This window comes from Arachis hypogaea, chromosome 9 (assembly GCF_003086295.3).
Source record: "Arachis hypogaea cultivar Tifrunner chromosome 9, arahy.Tifrunner.gnm2.J5K5, whole genome shotgun sequence".
NCBI classification, from domain to species: domain Eukaryota; kingdom Viridiplantae; phylum Streptophyta; class Magnoliopsida; order Fabales; family Fabaceae; genus Arachis; species Arachis hypogaea.
The window spans coordinates 11,138,201-11,151,144 of NC_092044.1; the positions used below are offsets into that span (position 1 = coordinate 11,138,201).

The window sequence follows — 12,944 nt, forward strand, 5'->3', positions numbered from 1 at the left end:
AAGGTTCAGGCATGGCCGAATGGCCAGCCCCCAAAATGTGATCAATAGCCTCTTAAGATGAAGAATAAAACAAAACTGAGACCAAAGATGAAACATGGTCAAAAGACGTCTAATACAATAGTTAAATGTCCTATATATACTAGACTAGCTACTAGGGTTTACATGAGTAAGGGATTGATGCATAAATCCACTTCCGGGGCCCACTTGGTGTGTGCTTGGGCTGAGCTTGATCTATCCATGAGCTGAGGCTTTTCTTGGAGTTGAACGCCGAATTATGACGTGTTTTGGGCGTTCAACTCCGGATCATGACGTGTTTCTGGCGTTTAACTCCAGACAGCAGCATGTACTTGGCGTTCAACGCCAATTTACGTCGTCAATTCCCAAATGAAGTATGGACTATTATATATTTCTGGAAAGCTCTGGATGTCTACATTCCAACGCCGTTGAGAGCGCGCCATTTGGAATTTTGTAGCTCCAGAAAATCCATTTCGAGTGCAGGGAGGTCAGATTCCAATAGCATCAGCAGTCCTTTTGTCAGCCTTTTTCAGAGTTTTGCTCAAGTCCCTCAATTTCAGCCAGAAATTACCTGAAATTACAGAAAAATACACAAACTCATAGTAAAGTCCAGAAATGTGAATTTAACATAAAAACTAATGAAAACATCCCTAAAAGTAGCTTGAACTTACTAAAAACTAGCTAAAAACAATGCCAAAAAGTGTATAAATTATCCGCTCATCACAACACCAAACTTAAATTGTTGCTTGTCCCCAAGCAACTGAAAATCAATTAGGATAAAAAGAAGAGAATATACTATAAATCTCAAAATATCAATGAATATTAATTCTAATTAGATGAGCGGGACTTGTAGCTTTTTGCTTCTGAACAGTTTTGGCATCTCACTTTTTCCTTTGAAGTTTAGAATGATTGGCTTCTCTAGGAACTTAGAATTTCGGATAGTGTTATTGACTTTGCTAGTTAAGTATGTTGATTCTTGAACACAGCTACTTATGAGTCTTGGTCGTGGCCCTAAGCATTTTGTTTTCCAGTATTACCACCGGATACATAAATGCCACAGACACATGACTGGGTGAACCTTTTCAGATTGTGACTCAGCTTTGCTAGGGTCCCCAGTTAGAGGTGTCCAGAGCTCTTAAGCACACTCTTTTTTCTTTGGATCACGACTTTAACCACTCAGTCTCAAGCTTTTCACTTGGACCTGCATGACACAAGCATATGGTTAGGGACAGCTTGATTTAGCCGCTTAGGCCTGGATTTTATTTCCTTGGGCCCTCCTATCCATTGATGCTCAAAGCCTTGGATCCTTTTTACCCTTGCCTTTTGGTTTTAAGGGCTATTGGCTTTTTCTGCTTGCTTCTTTCTTTTTCTTTCTAATTTTTTTTCGCTTTTTCTTTCGCAAGCTTTTCTTTTTTTCACTGCTTTTTCTTGCTTCAAGAATCAATTGTATGATTTTTCAGATCATCAATAACATTTCTCTTTGTTCATCATTCTTTCAAGAGCCAACAGTTTTAACATTCATAAACAACAAGATAAAAAATATGCACTGTTCAAGCATTCATTCAGAAAACAAAAAGTATTGTCACCACATCAATATAATTAAATTAAATTCAAGGATAAATTCGAAATTCATGTACTTCTTGTTCCTTTGAATTAAAACATTTTTCATTTAAGAGAGGTGAAGGATTAATGGATTTTATTCATAACTTTAAGACATAGTTACTACATACTAATGATCATGAAGTAGAGACACAAAACATAAATAGACATATTACATAAAAACCGAAAAGCAGAAAGAAATAAGAACAAGGAATGAATCCACCTTTAGTGGCGTCTTCTTCTTGAAGGACCAACAATGTCCTTAAGCTCTTCTATGTCCCTTCCTTGCTTTTGTTGCTCCTCCCTCATTGCTCTTTGGTCTTCTCTTATTTCATGGAGAATGATGGAGTGCTCATGATGTTCCACCCTTAATTGTTCCACATTGTGGCTCAAATCTTCTAAGGAAGTGTTGAGTTGTTCCCAATAGTTGTTGGGAGGAAAGTGCATCCCTTGAGGCATCTTAGGGATTTCTTGATGATGAGCTTCCTCATGCATCTCTTGAGAACCGTGAAGGGTCTCTCTTGCTTGCTCCATCCTCTTCTTGGTGATGGGCTTATCCTCTTCAATGGAGATGTCTCCTTCTATGATAACTCCAGCTGAGTAACATAGATGGCAAATAAGGTGAGGAAAAGCTAGCCTTGCCATGGTGGAGGGCTTGTCGGCTATTTTGTAGATTTCATTGGAGATGACCTCATGAACTTCTACTTCCTCTCCAATCATGATGCTATAAATCATGATGGCCCGATCCATAGTAACTTCAGATCGGTTGCTAGTGGGAATGATGGAGCGTTGAATGAACTCCAACCATCCTCTAGCCACAGGCTTGAGATCCAGTCTTCTTAGTTGGACTGGCTTGCCTTTGGAGTCTCTCTTCCATTGAGCTCCTTCCACACATATGTCCATTAGGACTTGGTCCAACCTTTGATTAAAGTTGACCCTTCTAGTGTAGGGGCGTTCATCTCCTTGCATCATGGGCAAGTGAAACGCCAACCTCACATTTTCCGGACTAAAATCTAAGTATTTCCCCCGAACCATTGTGAGATAATTCTTTGGATTCGGGTTCATACTTTGATCATGGTTCCTAGTGATCCATGCATTGGCATAGAACCCTTGAACCATTAAGATTCTGACTTGTTGCATGGGGTTGGTTAAGACTTCCCAACCTCTTCTTCGGATTTCATGTCGGATCTCCGGATACTCATTTTTCTTGAGCTTGAAAGGGACCTCAGGGATCACCTTCTTCTTTGCCACAACATCATAGAAGTGGTCTTGATGGCTTTTGGAGATGAATCTTTCCATCTCCCATGACTCGGAGGTGGAAGCTTTTGTCTTCCCTTTTCCTTTTCTAGAGGATTCTCCGGCCTTAGGTGCCATTGATGGTAATGGAAAAACAAAAACAAAAAAAAGCTTATGCTTTTACCACACCAAACTTAAAATATTGCTCGCCCTCGAGCAAGAGAAGAAAGAAGAGAAGAAGAAGAAGAAGAAAATGGAGGAGAGTGAGAGAAGATGAATTTGGCCAAGGTATAGAAGAGGGGGTAGTGTTGTGTGAAAATGAAGTAGAATGGAAGGGTATATATAGGGAAAGGGGAGAGGGTAGGTTCGGCCATTTAGGGTGGGATTGGGTGGGAAAGAAAAATTGAATTTGGAAGGTAGGTGGGGTTTATGGGGAAGAGTGGGTGGATGTGAATGGTGAAGAGGGTAATTGGAAAGAGAGATTGAGGTGATTGGTGAAGGGTTTTGGGAAGTGTGACATGGGGAAGAGTAAAATAGGATTAGGAGGTAAGGTGGGAATATAGTAGGTGGGGTTCCTGTGGGGTCCACAGATCCTGAGGTGATCATGTGGGGTCCACATATCCTGAGGTGTCAAGGAATTCCATCCCTGCACCAAATAGGCATGTAAAATGCCTTTGCACACCATTCTGGCGTTTAAACGCCCATTGGTGCACGTTCTGGGCGTTCAACGCCCACATGTAACATGTTTCTGGCGTTGAACGCCAGTTTCATGCTTGTTACTGGCGTTCAGCGCCAGCTTTTCCTCTAGGCACATTCCTGGCGTTCAAACGCCAGAATGTTGCTTGTTTCTGGCGTTCAGCGCCAGATTCATGCTCTGTTCTGGCGTTGAACGCCAGCCAGATGCTCCTTACTGGCGTTGAACGCCAGTCTGTGCTTCCTCCAGGGTGTGATTTTTCTTCTGTTGTTTTTTATTCTGTTTTTAATTTTTATATTTTTTTCGTGACTCCACATGATCATCTACCTAATAAAACACAAAATAACAATAAAATAGAATAAAATAAAAATTAGATAAATAAAATTGGGTTGCCTCCCAACAAGCGCTTTTTTAATGTCAATAGCTTGACAGTGGCTCTCATGGAGCCACAAAGGTGATTAGGTCAATATTGTATAGTCCCAACACCAAACTTAGAGTTTGGATATGGGGTCTTAACACCAAACTTAGAGTTTGGTTGTGGCCTCCCAACACCAAACTTAGAGTTTGACTGTGGGGGCTCTTCTTGACTCTGAACTGAGAGAAGCTCTTCATGCTTACTCTCTTTTGTCACAGAGGGATGGCCATGTGCCTTAAACACAAGGTAATCCCCATTCAATTGAAGGACTAATTCACCTCTGTTGACATCTATCACAGCTTCTGCTGTGGCTAGGAAAGGTCTTCCAAGGATAATGCAATCATCCTCTTCCTTCCTAGTGTCTAAGATTATGAAATCAGCAGGGATGTAAAGGCCTTCAACCTTTACTAGCACGTCCTCTACTATTCCATAAGCTTGTCTCAATGACTTGTCTGCCAATTGTAATGAGAACAAGGCAGGTTGTACCTCAATGGTCCCCAGCTTCTCCATTACAGAAAGTGACATAAGATTTACCCCTGACCCCAGATCACATAGAGTTTTTTCAAAGCTCATGATGCCTATGGTACAAGGTATTAAGAACTTTCCAGGATCTTATTTCTTTTGAGGTAAAATTTGCTGAATCTAGGTATCTAGTTCACTAATGAGCAAGGGAGGTTCACTTTTCCAAGTCTCATTACCAAACAACTTGGCATTCAGCTTCATGATAGCTCCTAAATATTGAGCAACTTGCTCTCCAGTCACATCTTCATCCTCTTCAGAGGAAGAATAGTCTTTAAAGCTCATGAATGGCAGAAGGAGATTTAATGGAATCTCTATGGTCTCTATATGAGCCTCAGATTCCTTTGGATCCTTACTAGGAAACTCCTTTTTGCTTGAGGGATGTCCCAGGAGGTCTTCCTCACTAGGATTTTCGTCGTCCTCCTCCCTTGTGCATTCAGCCATGTTGATTATATCAATGGCCTTGCACTCTCCTTTTGGATTCTCTTCTGTATTGCTTGGGAGAATACTGGGAGGAGTTTTAATGACTTTCTTACTCAACTAGCCCACTTGTGCCTCCAGATTTCTGATGGAGGATCTTGTTTCACTCATGAAACTGAAAGTGGCCTTTGACAGATCAGAGACTAAGTTGGCTAAATTAGAAGTGTTTTGTTCAGAATTCTCTGTCTGTTGCTGAGAAGATGATGGAAAAGGCTTGCTATTGCTCAGCCTGTTACGTCCACCATTGTTAAAGCCTTGTTGAGGCTTTTGTTGATCTTTCCATGAGAAATTTGGATGATTTCTCCATGATGAGTTATAGGTGTTTCCATAAGGTTCACCCATGTAATTAACCTCTGCTATTGCAGGGTTCTCAGGATCATAAGCTTCTTCAGAAGCTACCTCTTTAGTACTGTTGGATGCATTTTGCCATCCATTCAGACTTTGAGAGATCATGTTGACCTGTTGAGTCAACACTTTGTTCTGAGCCAATATGGCATTCAGAGCATCAATCTCAAGAACTCCCTTCCTTTGAGGCGTCCCATTATTAATGGAATTCCTCTCAGAAGTGTACATAAATTGGTTATTTGCAACCATGTCAATAAGCTCTTGAGCTTCTGCAGGCGTTTTCTTTAGGTGAATGGATCCACCTGCAGAATGGTCCAATGACATTTTTGAAAACTCAGATAGACCATAATAGAATATATCTAATATGGTCCATTCTGAAAACATGTCAGATGGACACCTTTTGGTCAATTGCTTGTATCTTTCCCAAGCTTCATAGAAGGATTCACCATCTTTTTGTTTGAAGGTCTGAACATCCACTCTAAGCTTGCTCAGCTTTTGTGGAGGAAAGAATTTATCCAAGAAGGCAGTGACCAGCTTATCCCAGGAGTCCAGGCTATCCTTAGGTTGTGAATCCAACCATATTCTAGCTCTGTCTCTTACAGCAAAAGGGAAAAGCATGAGCCTGTAGACTTCAGGATCAACTCCATTCGTCTTTACAATCTCACAGATCTGCAAGAATTCAGTTAAAAACTGATAAGGATCTTCAGATGGAAGTCCATAAAACTTGCAGTTTTGTTGCATTAAGGCAACTAGCTGAGGTTTCAGCTCAAAGTTATTGGCTCCAATGGCAGGAATGGAGATGCTTCTTCCATCAAACTTGGACGTTGGCTTTGTGAAGTCACCAAGCATTCTCCTTGCATTATTATTATTTTCGGCTGCCATCTCCTTCTCTTGTTCGAAAATTTCTGAAAGGTTGTTTCTAGATTGTTGTAATTTAGTTTCTCTTAGTTTCCTTTTCAGAGTCCTTTCAGGTTCAGGATCAATTTCAACAAGAGTGCCTTTTTCCCTGTTCCTGCTCATATGAAAGAGAAGAAAACAAGAAAAGAAAGAGGAATCCTCTATGTCACAGTATAGAGATTTCTTTATGTTAGTAGAAAAAGAAAGGGGGAAGAATGAAGAAGAGTGGGTTCAGATATTTAGATGAAAAGAGATGAAGAGAAGTGTTAGTAAATAAATAATTAGATAGAATAAGAGAGAAGAGATAGAAAATTCGAAAATAATTTTTTAAAAAAAAGGTTAGTAATTTTTGAAAATTAGAGATAAGATAAGATTAAAATTAAAATTTAAAACAAAAAGAATTTTTGAAAAAGAGATGAGATATTTTCGAAAATTAGAGAGGGAAAAGTAGTTAGGTGGTTTTGAAAAAGATAAGAAACAAACAAAAAGTCAAAGAGTTAGTTGAAAAAGATACTAAAATCAAAGTTGAAAAGATAGGAAGATAAGGAGTTAGATAAGATATTTTAAAATCAAATTTTTGAAAAAGATAAAATTTTTTGAAAAAAGATAAGATAAAAGATAAAAAGATTTAATTTAAAAATTTTAAAATTACTTACTTCACTAACAAGAAACTACAAGATAAGATTCTAGAACTTAAAGATTGAACCTTTCTTAACAAGAAAGTAACAAACTTCAAATTTTTGAACTAATCACATTAATTGTTAGCATATTTTTGAAAATTTGATATAAAGATAATAAAAAGATTTTGAAAATATTTTGAAAAAGATTTTTGAAATTTTCGAAAAATAGAAAAAAATGAAAAAGATATGATTTTTGAAAAAGATTTTGAAAAGATAAGATTTTTTAAAATTGAAAATTTGACTTGACTTGTAAGAAACAACAAATTTTGAAAATTTTTTTGACTAAGTCAATCTCAAATTTTCAAAAATTGTGAGAAAAATAAGGAAAAGATATTTTTTTGATTTTTGAAAATTTTAATTATGAGAGAGACAAACACAAAAATGACCCAAAATATGAAAATTTTGGATCAAAACACAAGATGCATGCAAGAACACTATGAATGTCAAGATGAACACCAAGAACACTTTGAAGATCATGATGAAAATCAAGAACATAATTTTGAAATTTTTTTTTTGATGCAAAGAAAACATGCAAGACACCAAACTTAGAAATCTTTAATGCATGGACTCTAACAAACGAAAAATGCATATGAAAAACAACAAACAACACAAAATAAGAAATCATCAAGATCAAACAAGAAGACTTATCAAGAACAACTTGAAGATCATGAAGAACACTATGAATGCATGGAATTTTCGAAAAATGCAAGAAAAATTTTTAAAGCATGCAATTGACACCAAGCTTAAAAATTGACTCAAGACTCAAATAAGAACACAAAATATTTTTGGTTTTTATGATTTTCTAATTTTTTTGGATTTTTATTAATTTTTTTTTTCGAAAATAAAGTTGGAAAAAACGAAAAAGAAAAGAAAAATTTTAAAAAAAGATTTTTGAAAAGAAAGTTACCTAATCTGAGCAACAAGATGAACCGTCAGTTGTCCATACTCGAACAATCCCCGGCAACGGCGCCAAAAACTTGGTGGACGAAATTGTGATACAAGAGTTCTAGGAACTGTCAAAGAAGTTCACAACTCCGTTCAACTTAACCAGCAAGTGTATTGGGTCATCCAAGTAATACCTTACGTGAGTAAGGGTCGATCCCACAGAGATTGTTGGTATGAAGCAAGCTATGGTCACCTTGTAAATCTCAATTAGGTAGATTAAATGATTATGGGTTTCGAAAATTAATAATAAATGGAAAATAAAAAGGGATAGAAATACTTATGTAAATCAATAGTGGGAATTTCAGATAGGCATATGGAGATGCTGTGCTCCTCTCGTATCTCTACTTTTTTATTACATTCATCCAATCCTTCTTACTCCTTTCCATGGCAAGCTGTATGTAGGGCATCACCATCATCAATGGCTACTTTCAATCCTCTCGGGAAAATGGTCCTATGTGATGTCACTGCACGGCTAATCGTCTGGAGGCATCACCCTTGTTGATAGCTACATCCCATCCTCTCAGTGAAAATGGTCCAAATGCTCTGTCACAGCACGGCTAATCATCTGTCGGTTCTCAATCAGGTTGGAGTAGAATCCATTGATTCTTTTGCGTTTGTCATCACGCCCAGCCTTCAGGATTTTGAAGCTCGTCACAGTCATTCAATACCGGAATCCTACTCGGAATACCACAGACAAGGTTAGACTTTCCGGATTCCCAGGATCCTACTCGGAATACCATAGAAAAAGGTTAGACTTTCCGGATCCCCATGAATTCCGCCATCTATCTAGCTTATACCACAAAGATTATGTTGGGGAATCTAAGAGATATGCGCCCGACCTAGAGTAGAACAGAAGTGGTTGTCAATCACGCGCGTTCATAGGTGAGAATGGTGATGAGTGTCACGGATCATCACATTCATCAAAGTGTTGTGCAACGTACATCTTGGAATAAGAATAAAAGAGAATTGAATAAAAATTAATAGTAATTGTATTGAAACTTGAGGTACAGCAGAGCTCCACACCCTTAATTTATGGTGTGCAGGAACTCCACTGTTGAAAGTACATAAGTGAAAGGTTCAGGCATGGCCGAATGGCCAGCCCCCAAAATGTGATCAATAGCCTCCTAAGATGAAGAATAAAACAAAACTGAGACCAAAGATGAAACGTGGTCAAAAGACGTCTAATACAATAGTTAAATGTCCTATATATACTAGACTAGCTACTAGGGTTTACATGAGTAAGGGATTGATGCATAAATCCACTTCTGGGGCCCACTTGGTGTGTGCTTGGGCTGAGCTTGATCTATTCACGAGCTGAGGCTTTTCTTGGAGTTGAACGCCGAGTTATGACGTGTTTTGGGCGTTCAACTCCGGATCATGACGTGTTTCTGGCGTTTAACTCCAGACAGCAGCATGTACTTGGCGTTCAATGCCAATTTACGTCGTCAATTTCCGAATGAAGTATGGACTATTATATATTGCTGGAAAGCTCTGGATGTCTACTTTCCAACGCCGTTGAGAGCGCGCCATTTGGAGTTCTGTAGCTCCAGAAACTCCATTTCGAGCACAGGGAGGTCAGATTCCAACAGCATCAGCAGTCCTTTTGTCAGCCTTTTTCAGAGTTTTGCTCAAGTCCCTCAATTTCAGCCAGAAATTACCTGAAATTACAGAAAAACACACAAACTCATAGTAAAGTCCAGAAATGTGAATTTAACATAAAAACTAATGAAAACATCCCTAAAAGTAGCTTGAACTTACTAAAAACTACCTAAAAACAATGCCAAAAAGTGTATAAATTATCCGCTCATCAAAGACCCATACAAGAAACTGGAGAGGTAACCATGAAATTTTCTTAGTTCTTCTTTTCAAAATTTTGAGTTTTAGGGCTTTTGGTTAAGTGAGATTTTGGGATTTTGGGTGTTTTAGGTTCACTCTAATCCTTACTTAGCATTGGATTTTGAATACCAAAATGGTTGGACAAGGTAAGAGGCATTGAACTCATGTGAAATTTCATTTATGATGAGCCCTATAGGTTTATTAGTGACGATTTGTGTATATATAGCTTATTTTTGTGCGTTTGGGAGTTATTGGAACTTGTTGGTGCTTGTTGAAGTGGAATTGAAAGTTTGCATTGTGGTTGAGAGCTTTCTTGTGCTCAATTTAGAGTTTTGGTTCATATAGGGAATCGGCAAAGGTATGGTTTTGCTTTTCTCTATATAGTATATAATATTCATGGACACTTAGGCTAGTGACCCGGAGGATAGGTTTGGATTAATGTGGTTGTTGATGATGGTTGGTTGATGTTGTATGTTGAATTGATATTATTATGTTGAGAAATGATGATGTTGAGATATGATGATTGGTGATTTTGAATGATTGTATATTGTTGGATATTGATATAAAGCATGAATGAGATTGATAATGAGAATTGATAGAGATAAAGTGATGATTGGTGAATGTATTGGTGGAGGATTGATTTTAGAGTCATATATTTGATGTTTGATGATTGAGAATGGTGAATTGTGACTCAAGAGGGTAAATTGTGCTATAAATAGAAGTTTAGTATTGATATAGTTGGATGTGGCTTGAGAATTTGGTAAATTTGAGTACATGTGAAAATTTGGTAAAAAGGGAATTTTGAAGAACTTTGTCTGATCATAACTTTTGTCTCAAATTTCAAAATTCACTGAAATTTGTTTAGAATTAAAATTTATTGAAAACTCTTCAAATTGATATAAAGATTGTAAGATTTGGATTTTTGTAGGGGAAGTTATGATCATTCAAATGATTGGTGTCAAAATCTGAAATTCTGCAAAGTTGCAGAATTTTTTTATTTCTGGTATGTGCGCACGCACAGCATTGTGCGCACACACAACCTTGTGAAAATTTAAACCTGTACACACGCACAGACTTGTGCGTACACACACGCAGGGGAAGGCTCCCTATTTGCAGCGCTAGCACGGCTTGTGCGCACATACCCAATGAGAAATTACAACCTGTGCGTACGTACAGCCCTGTGCTCACGCACACGTTGGGAATGCCAGTCTGATAAGCGCGCTAGCACAGCTTGTGCGAGCGAAACAGAATTGTAAAAATTTTTACCTGTGCATACGCACAAGTTTTGAAACTTCTCTTGGGCGTGCGCACGCACACCCCTATACGTACGCACACGTCCTGTTTCTCAAATTTAAATTTTATTTTCAACTATTTCAACTTCCCATTAAGATTGTAAGCTTCTGTGATATCAATTTTAAACTATTGGGCCTAGTTTTGGGCATTCGAAACATGGGAAATAACATAAGGGTTTTAGTTAATATTCTTATGAAAAATTAGAAAACGCAGGATTAGGTTTCTAGTGTACTGAGAATAGTTTGATGGTATGTGAAGAATAATTGATATATGAGATGAGAACTGACGAACTGATGAGTTCGGAATAAAGATTGTTTTGACAGTAGTTGAGCGGAGCCGAGGACTCGGAATGAAAATGTTGATTGGACAGTGGTTGAGAAGAATCGAGGACTCGAATGTACAATGATGATTCATGATGTGTTGAAAATATTTTCTAAAAAACCGTTGAACTACTGTTGTATATTGAGAATTATGAGAAGTTACGCGCTCGACAGGAACGGCGGTTGGATCCTGCCTGTCGAGGTAGCGGCGGCGGCGTAAGGGCGGTGGTTTGTCCCGCTTGTGTTGAGATGTAAGGTTCGTGGCAAGAGTATCCTGCTCGCATCCCTTCGGATCAATAGAGTGTGAAGACACAAATCCTGGACAGTGATCCGAGCACTATATCTCGGGGGTTCCCAATGATGATTCCAAAGGGCGACATCTCCAAGGAGGTGTGTTGGGTTGGCAGTTGAACCGACAATGTGATACCATAGCTAGTAGGACATGCATTCGTCATGTGCATTTTTTATTTGTTTGTATGCTTTGCCGACTTGTAATTGTTTGTCTATTTGTATATCATGCCTAATTGCTACTTGTATTACTTGCCTTATATGCTTCTACCTGTGTTTTACTTGCATTGTAATTAATTGTGATTTCTATTGGGATTGAGGAGGTTAGGAAGGCGGTGGCGATGGGATCGCATGGAGGATAGGTTGGTGAAGGTTGTGGGACAGCGGTGTTTGGTTGGAATAGAAATCCCCTAAGATAGATTACCCTATTTATTTATGTTAAGATTTATATGGATATGCTTTATTGTTTTAGTGTGCCTTAAGATGAAATCTGTGACGGATATGAAGTTCTAGGATTGCCTTTGGCATCCCGGGGTCTTATATCCTACATTACTGGGCACTGTTACCATACTGAGAACCTCCAGTTCTCATACCATATTCTATTGTTATTTTTCAGATGTAGGTCGCAACCCACCTCGGTGAGTTATCTGGATAGTGACAGAAGCGGAGGATCCTGGTACTCTTGGAGTCATTTGTTTATTTTGTATATGTCTCTCATATTTTGTATTTTGTTTTGCCTAGAGGCTTGTATTTGAGAGAGAAAAACTTGTATAAGCTGTTTTACTGTCTGGTTTCTATTTGTCTGTATATATGACTAATCGGCTTAAACTCTGCGAGCCGTGACTAGATTCTTATGATATTATACTATTATATCTTGTTATATTGTATACGTTTCTTGTGCTTTAAGTTAGAAGCTTCGTTAGTATGTTTTGTGCTTTTTAAATTCTGTTTTGAGCTATAACTTTCATCGGGCTTCTAGATTATACTAATTCTTTCTATATACTATATGTATGAGCTTAGGACTGTCGTAATCTCTGATTAACCTTTGGTTTACAATGTAAGGCTTAGGCTAATTAGGGTGTTACATTTAGTGGTATCAGAGCAGTTCGTCCTCGTGAGCCTGAGGGATGGACCGATTGTGCTTCATTGCATACCCTGTGTGTCCTTTTATCTGATGCTGTTAGGTTATCTACTTGATGTTGCATAGCATGCTTCTTTGTGAGTGCCTGTTTGGGATAATTGAAGCACTAGGCTTTTGATATTGAGACTGATCACCTCGATATCGATTGTTTGGTGTAGACAGGAACCCTAATGGCCACTCGTGGATAAGGTCGAGCACGTTCACAAGAGAGTAGGAATGAGCAACCTGCTGACAATCATGC

The 12,944-nt window shown here is 38.3% G+C and overlaps 1 non-coding gene across 1 annotated transcript; it reads left to right on the forward strand.

The window, feature by feature from the left end:
* Positions 1 to 5,685: 5,685 nt before the first annotated feature.
* Positions 5,686 to 5,789, forward strand: LOC112713820 (small nucleolar RNA R71). Its single transcript, XR_003158781.1, has one exon. It is a non-coding gene; the product is annotated as a small nucleolar RNA R71 (small nucleolar RNA).
* The last annotated feature ends 7,155 nt before the right edge of the window (positions 5,790 to 12,944 follow it).